This window comes from Cibotium barometz, chromosome 9, assembly GCF_041138505.1.
Source record: "Cibotium barometz isolate CiBa-2024 chromosome 9, ASM4113850v1, whole genome shotgun sequence".
Taxonomy (NCBI): domain Eukaryota; kingdom Viridiplantae; phylum Streptophyta; class Polypodiopsida; order Cyatheales; family Cibotiaceae; genus Cibotium; species Cibotium barometz.
The window spans coordinates 25684561-25693395 of record NC_141054.1 but is presented as its reverse complement, the minus strand read 5'-3'; the positions used below and the strand labels follow the sequence as shown (position 1 = coordinate 25693395).

The window sequence follows — 8835 nt, the reverse complement described above, 5'->3', positions numbered from 1 at the left end:
ATTTTCTCTATTATTGTCTTTGTTTACTTTTGTAGGGCATTAGGCAAAAAGGAAAAATCGAGACATGAAAGAAGAAGAAAAAATAGAAAGAAGAGAGATAATTGAAGAAGAGGGGAGGGAAAATAACAAACAAAAGTTTTTTTTAAAAAATAGCTAGAGGTGGGTAAGACGAGTTCTCTCTCTCTCTGTCTCTCTCTCTCTCTCTCTCTCTCTCTCTCTCTCTCTCTCTCATTCTTGAAACATGAGTATTCTCGATTTTAAATATATATGGTTAAAGCACATACGGAAGTCCCAAGAACATAGAATCAAAGTACTACAAAGAAGTAAACTTGGTTCTTGGTTTCAACTATATAGCAATATTGAAGCAAAGCTTACACGTAACTTGAATCCTGAACTTGAGCTATTATGCAATACTCCACCTTCAAACTTGAAATGAGACTCATCATAGTACTCTTGACCCATGAAACCTAAAATCAATAGTTCTAATTTTGTTAAATTGGAGTACATTTCATTACCACCCTTGTCCATTAGCTTTTCCCAAAAGATAACATTGAAGAATGCAAGATCAAAATAGCAACAGCTATTCGTGGTGGTATGAAACCCTCCACAAGTTCAAAGAATGTACACTTAAGCTAGTTTTTACCGTTTGGAATGTTTGCACATCTATTTGCTTCATGTGAGGTTATAAAGAAGATAAAGATAACCTATCAGATTAGGTCTCCTAGCGAAGATTGGTTGAGTTGATTTTTGGGGGATGGATGGTATCTCAAGAGGACTCAAGGTGTCGATGTTATTGAGTGTAGAATTACAACATCAAATGTTACTTTCAGGTACTTATTGGGAAGCAATATGTTAAATAGCTAAGATTTTGGTCACTGATTCTAAGAACTAAATTTGAAATTGTTTTGAAACAGGTATGTCATTGTAAGGAAAACGTTGTGCATGCATTACAAATATAGAAGGTGATGACTATGGAAGGAGACTGGCTAAGCATGGATCAAGATATGCAAGATGGAGAGAATTCTTCTATCATAAATGAAGTAATAATGTAGTACAATTTATTCTATCACAAAAGTAATGTAGTACCATTCTCTATCACTGTGATTGTGCAATTTGAGTTTAAAGTTTTTACTATAAAAGATCGTGGTTGTTTGCATACTGTCCATATTATATCATCTTATGGAGGTGGCACATGGTCTAATAGAACTTTATGAGAAATGGCATCTTAAATCACATAACGCCTCTCTCTACAAGGACCTCGAGCAATTCCTTGGCTTGGAGACAATGCACATAATTCTTTAAAGGGACCCACTGCCTTTCCAAAAACATCATGTTCTTGATCTTTCCAATTTTCCTAGGCACTTTATTTTGGAAAAGTGGCGCTTCTTGAAAAAGGGAGGCATCTTTTTCTTGGATGTAGGCCCCTACCACACCCCTTTCCAAAACACAAATCAGCTTGTGTTCTTGCACTCTATTTTTGTCCTTGTAAGTAATGCATTATTGCTCTCCACAAACTCATTGTTCCTCCTCCCTCCTAACATGTCAAATGAGTAAAGCATAATTTCCGTGAGCACATCATTCCCAAAATGTCAAATGTTATTATTTTTTGAGCTAAAACCTCTAAGACTTTGAAATTGGCCGAGCTTTGTGAAGTTCAGAGAGAGAGAGAGAGAGAGAGAGAGAGAGAGAGAGAGAGAGAGAGAGAGAGAGTTTTCACATTGTTCATGGACATAATGATGAAGATAGTAGTTGTGTTATCAATTTTTGCATGAATAGGTAAGAAGATGATGGTTCACTATTTTAGTGCATTGTTATGTTTGCATAATTAAGGAAAGGATTAGGTAAGAAGAAAATTATGATTTTCAATCTTCAAGTAAGTTTGAGTAGGTTTTCTCCTCTACTTATAAGTGGATATAGTTTAGGAAATGGTGGATTGGAAAATCTTGGAATTAGTGAGCTTGTAAAAGTCACTCAGTAATTTTGTACTAAAGGGCTCCAATGTGCCTTCCATGGTGACCAATTCACACTTACTCTCCAAGGTGACCGGCTCACAAGTCACTCTGTATTGCAGTCTGCTACCTCCCATGATGCATCCCCTCTCCCCCTGGATCCACCGCTCATGTCAAGTGTCATGTTTGCGACACTCATTTTGTGACGCGTGGCTTACAACAACCCACATCTCCGCCTCCCCTTTTGTTTCCTTGTGCTGCCCTCCAATCAGTGGCCTCAACAATGCCACCTACCACCACTACCAACACCAAAAACAAGAAGAAAATAATGAATTAGAAAAAGTAAAAGGGAAAGGAGAAAGAGAAGGGAGGAGAGAGAAAAGGAAAAAGAAGAAAGAGAAAGTAATGAAATAAAGAATTTGAAAAAAGAAAAACCGATGAAGAAACGTGAAAGAGAGAAAGAAAAAGAAAAGGGGATTTTTTTAAAAAAAGGATAATGAGAGAGGGTCCAAGAATCATTGAAAGAAAATAGAGGAAAAATAAAAAAAGAAAAAAGAAAAGTAGGAGAGAGAAAATAAGGAAAGAGACATAAATAAATAAATAAATTCAAGAGCCGTACTTTACGATCGAATATCTAGAGAGTTTAGGCTCTCTCTCTCTCTCTCTCTCTCTCTCTCTCTCTCTCTTTGTGTGTGTGTGAGATCTCCCAGTCATGAGGGGCTTTGCCAAGACTACTCCTCTAGCCGCTTCTTTTGTACTGCTGCTCTTAATTTGTAGAGACTCTTCTTCTACCTTCACAATATAGGGGCTCTGCCTAGCCCTATATCTTGAATTGCCCCTACATTATACAACACAACCCACCACCATGAAACATCAGCCATGCATCCCCACTTGGGGCTGCAAGAGGGTAGGGATGAAAGGGAGTGTGGGAGGGAAGCAATAAATGGGTTGCTTAGTCGAGAGGACGGAGGGAGAGGAGACCTGGTTGGTGGGCCTAGGTGTTCGGAACTTAGAGAAGTGTCATGAGCAGGAGAGATGAAGGTGAGAGAAGAAATGAGGAAGAGGGGTTAGGTGTTATAAAATTAATGATTAATGAAACCCAAATTTAATTTTATTATAATATGTATATGTGTATGTATATAAGATCACAATTAATATCAGTAACAATGTATATAATAATTTTGTAATACATGTACCAATATATATACACCCTTTCCCGTGTTGTCTTGCTCATGCCAAGCCATGGTGTCTTTTGCTGCTCACTAGTCCAGTGGTAGTTCTCCTCAATCAGCCCCTTTAAGCAATGGTTGATATCAGCATACAGAAGGATGGGCATGGCAGGTTCATCAACTCCCTCATGAGGCTTCATGAATGTAGCATTAAGCTTGAAGAGGTCCCTCGTGATCATGAAGGTTTGGATAATTAGCTTGTCGCTCATTATTAGCATAAGAATAATTTGCTTAGGCTTAGTGGTTGTGCTACTCTTTCTTTTCTGGGAGAAGAGACACATTACTCATACCACCCCATCTTGTGGAGCGAGGGAGGCAGAGATTTAAACTTGTGCCTTCCTTGGCTAGAGTATTTGCCACTAGCTATTAGCTTTTGTTACTTGGTGTCCCATGGTGCAAGAAGTCAAATGAAAGAATTAATCGTTAGATTAACAAAATAATCAAGCCATGTAGGAAACCTGATTAACTTGTGTCTTAAATGACAACTAGATAGATTTTAATATATACACATAGATCACTGTAGAGGAATGTTCCAACTCTATTGATTGGTGCCCAAAACAAGCATTTAATACAAATGGTCGTGCCCCTCAAGGTGGCGATTGAGGAACCATTTTGGTTGTCCATAATTTAATACATTCAATTATTTAAACGTCCATTGGTTATGACTAATCCTAATGTTCAAATTATCTAAGGTCAATTAATTACAACGGGCCGTTGTAGAGATGTCATTGGGGAACATGCATGACAACGATGCCAATAAGGAGAAGGACTCTTGGGATGCTGCAGAGATGTCACGGATAGTGTAGGTGATGTGACCTATTTTCTACCTTCTATGCACATTACAGTTACAATATTTATTTATTTATTTTATTATTATTATTATTATTATTATTATTTTCCAAGGTACAAGAAATTTTAGAAACACACACCCAATATTTATCATAATATCATCATATCACTACCAACTATCTTATCACACGGACAGTATAGGTGATGTGACCTATTTCTACCTTCTGTGCACATTACAATTACAATATTTATCATAATATCACTACCAACTTGGATTATTGTTGTCTTTGTTCAACTTTTGGAGTGCATTATTTTTTGTGGAGTTTTTGGACCTAGAGAATCAACAAAAAAAGAAAAATTGACGTGTTAGTAGTGAAAAATCAAAAAGATAATGGTGAACTTTAAACAAGAGGCAAAAAGGAAAAATCGAGACGTGAGAGAAGAAAAAAATTAGAAAGGAGAGAGATAATTGAAGAAGAGAGGGGAGGAAAAAAAACAAACAAAAGTTTTTCTTTAAAAGCTAGAGGTGGGTAGGTAGACAACTTGATACATGAGACATATAAAGACAAGTTTTCTCTCTCTCTCTCTCTCTCTCTCTCTCTCTCTCTCATTCTTGAAACATGAGTATTCTTGATTTTAAATTATATGGTTAGAGCACATATGAAAGTCCTAAGAACATATAATCAAAGTACAGTCTAAGAATGGACAAGAAGATATCCATGGCTCTATGCATGCATAGAGCCATGGGCATCCATGCCTCCATTCTTAAGCTCTATGCATGCATAGAGCAATCGTGCATGCATATGGCTCTATTCATGCATAGAGCAATCATGCATACATATGCCTCTATCCATGCATAGAGAAATGGGCATCCATGCCTCCATTCTTAGGCTCTATGCATGCATAGAGCCATGAACATGAATGCATCTCAGGCTCTATTCATGCATAGAGCCATGCCCATGGCCATAGTCATAACTCCATGCAGAGAGCCATGCCTCTATGTTTAGGCCATGGGAATCTATGGCTATGGCTATGGCTATGCCCAAAAAATAAGGAACTTGAAAAAAAAAAGAGCAAGAGAGAGGGTTTGGAGCATACCTTGGAGGGTGGAGAGAGAGAGGAAGCAAAAACCTATAAAACCATACACATAAAAAGCTTAGCAAAACAAAATCCTAGATAACTAGAGTGGAGAGAGAGGTAGAGAAGAGTGAGATGCCAAGGAAAGTAGAAAAAGAGGGAGAGACTCTTACCTTTGGAGAGTGAAAGAGAGGTAGTGGGAGAAAGCAAAAACCTACAAAACCATACACAAAAAAAGATTACCAAAACCAAAACCTCCTTCATTAGAGTGGAGAGAGAGGTAGAGAGTGAGATGAATGAGAGTGAGAGAGTCTTACCTTTGGGGAGTGGAAATAGAAAAAAAACACCAAACCTGCAATACATAAAAAACAAGGACATATGCCCAAAAACATCAGTACCTACAAAGAGAAATGAAGGTAGAGAAGGTTGGAGAGAGAGAGAGAGAAGGAGAGGGAAAGACAAAGAAAAAGTGAGGGGAGAGAGAGAGAGGGGGGGAGCCATGAACATGAATGCATCTCAGGCTCTATTCATGCATAGAGCCATGCCCATGGCCATAGTCATAACTCCATGCATAGAGCCATGTAGAAGAGAGCCATGCCTCTATGTTTAGGCCATGGGAATCTATGGCTATGGCTATGCCCAAAAAATAAGGAACTTGAAAAAAAAATAAGAGCAAGAGAGAGGGTTTGGAGCATACCTTGGAGGGTGGAGAGAGAGAGGAAGCAAAAACCTATAAAACCATACACATAAAAAGCTTAGCAAAACAAAATCCTAGATAACTAGAGTGGAGAGAGAGGTAGAGAAGAGTGAGATGCCAAGGAAAGTAGAAAAAGAGGGAGAGACTCATACCTTTGGAGAGTGAAAGAGAGGCAGTGGGAGAAAGCAAAAACCTACAAAACCATACACAAAAAAAGATTACCAAAACCAAAGCCTCCTTCATTAGAGTGGAGAGAGAGGTAGAGAGTGAGATGAATGAGAGTGAGAGAGTCTTACCTTTGGGGAGTGGAAATAGAAAAAAAAACACCAAACCTGCAATACAGAAAAAACAAGGACATATGCCCAAAAACATCAGTACACCTGCAAAGAGAAATGAAGGTAGAGAAGGTTGGAGAGAGAGAGAGAGAGAAGGAGAGGGAAAGACAAAGAAAAAGTGAGGGGAGAGAGAGGGGGGGTGTGGGGGGGGAAGGGAGGAGAAGGGTGGCTTACCACAAAACAATATAAAACTCACTATACCACACACACGGTATACCGCCCGCGGGTTTTTTAAAATTTTCCAGAGTCGGTATTTGGGTCGGTATTAGAGTCGAAATTAGCCTTGGGTAATGTCTGTGAGAAGTCGGTACTGGCGTCGGTATTAGAGTTCGTATTACCGACCCTAATATCGACTCTTATACCGACTCAGATACCAACATAAATACTGACTCAGATACCGATGTAAATACTGACTAATATACCGATCCTAATACTGCTGCTCGATAATTTCACATAATGTAGCCAATGTGGTACAAGTCATGGTACATATTGACATGACATTTCAAGTAAAAATGCACACTTTGAACATCAAATCTCTCTCTCTCTCTCTCTCTCTCTCTCTCTCTCTCTCTCTCTCTCCCTTTGGCCCTTTCACACTCACTCTTCAAATTCATCATGTCCGCATCCTCATCATCTAGCAAAGAGCGTTGGGTTGGGTGTGATGCCTATCTTTCTCAAAGAATCCTTTGCACTTGTAATGAATGCAAGTGGACCTGAGAAAGGAACAACGAATGGCACTATGATATGTTCGAGATCATCAACGATTTGATCCAGCACTCATAGATCAAATAGTGGAGCGACATAACTCATCTGTGAGTTTTTCATAAATATGTATGTTTTTGTGCGTGTTTATGTGTGCTTATGCATGCACATGTGTGTATGTACGTGTGTCCGTGTGTGTGTGTGTGTGTATTTATGTGTGTTTGTGCATGTGTGTATGTTCATGTTATACTGTGTGTGTGTGCTTAAGACTCAATTTTACCTTTATAGGACAGTGGTAATGATATGGAGTACAACATCTTACGGCCTACAACTCTTTGATAGGACTCTTTGATGATATTCTATATATTTGATGATAGGAATCTTTTATGCGTGTGTGTATGTTCATGTTATATTGTGCATGTGTGTGTGTGTGTGCTTAAGACTCAATATTACTTTTATAAGACTCTGGTAATGATATGGAGTACAACATCTTACGGCCTACAACTCAAAGGCACACTAGAACAACACCATCTACAAATATATCCCATCCTGATGACTATGTTGACATATTAGATCAACAAGATAACGAGGGAAGTGACGCAGATGCCAACATAAAAGAAGAACCGCAATATGCACATAATGTGCTAGAAATGGACGAAATGATTGGTGCTCTATTTGAAGACCATGGTGGATAACCTAACCTAATTGAAGAAACATTGAAAGCACAGGCTGGCACTCCATTGTATGATGGATCCCAAATATCAAAGCTGAAAATCTACCTTGCATTATTGAATCTAGGATGGAGTGATAAAAGTGTTACTGAATTGTTCAGATATGTATTTTGTACTCCTATCTAAGTAATTTGAAACAATGGTGTGTTCTTACCATGATATTCAATGTCTTTGTAGGCTATTAAAGGAGATTATTTTACCAGAGAGAAATAAGATGTCATCTTCAAGAGATGAGGCTAAAAAAATCTTATGGAACTTAGGAATGGACTACAATTGCATCCATGCATGTTCCAATGATTGCATCTTGTTTCGAAATGAATATGCAGAACTAGACAAGTGTCCCAAGTGTGGTTCAAATAGGTATCGACAAGATCTAGAAGGAGCCACTACCCCAATGAAAACACTAAGACACTTTCCAATAATCCCTCGCAATGAAAACACTAAGACAATCCAATAATCCCTCGCATTCAACACATGTTCAAGTGCAAGTCTATTTCTGAGCTAATAACATGGCATTCAAATAACCGTTCCACGGATGGTGTATTATGCAGCCCCAATGAAAACACTAAGACACTTTCCAATAATCCCTCGCATTCAACACATGTTCAAGTGCAAGTCTATTTCTGAGCTAATAACATGGCATTCAAATAACCGTTCCACGGATGGTATATTATGCATCCCTGCTCATTGTGCTGCTTGGAATCATATCAAGGGTCGATGGCGGGAATTTAAGAGAGAACCACGTAATTTGCATTTGGGTCTTGTTGCTATGGATGGAGTGAATCCATTTGGGATGCGCTCTACATCTTGGAGTACATGGCTAGTAGTTTTGGTAAGTTATAATATTCCTCCTTAGCTATCGATCAAAAAAGGACATCTTCTATTGGCCTTGTTGGTCCTTGGCAAGTACGACCACTTGTGGATGAGCTTGACAACTTGATACATGAGACATATAAAGACGAGTTTTATCTCTCTCTCTCTCTCTCTCTCTCTCTCTCTCTCTCTCTCTCTCTCATGAAAGCGCAGGGTTAAGTCCCGTGAGTTAGTCTAAAATCATGAAATGGTATTTTTGCAAAAGTGCAGGGTTAAGTCCCGTGAGCTAGTCTAAAATTGTGAAATGGTATTTCCGTGAAAGTGCAAGGTTAAGTCCCATGAGTTAGTCTAAAATCGTGAAATGGTATTTCCATGAAAGTGCAGAGTTAAGTTCCATGAAACATGTTTTCGTGAAAGTGCAGGGTTTAGTTCTGTGAAACATGTTTTCATGAAAGTGCAGGGTTTAGTTTCATGAAACATGTTTCCATGAAAGTGCGGGGTTTAGTTTTGTGA

The 8835-nt window shown here is 38.6% G+C and overlaps 1 pseudogene; it reads left to right on the top strand.

The window, feature by feature from the left end:
* The first annotated feature begins 7482 nt into the window (after positions 1 to 7482).
* LOC147635383 (uncharacterized) lies at positions 7483 to 8449 on the top strand (annotated as a pseudogene).
* The last annotated feature ends 386 nt before the right edge of the window (positions 8450 to 8835 follow it).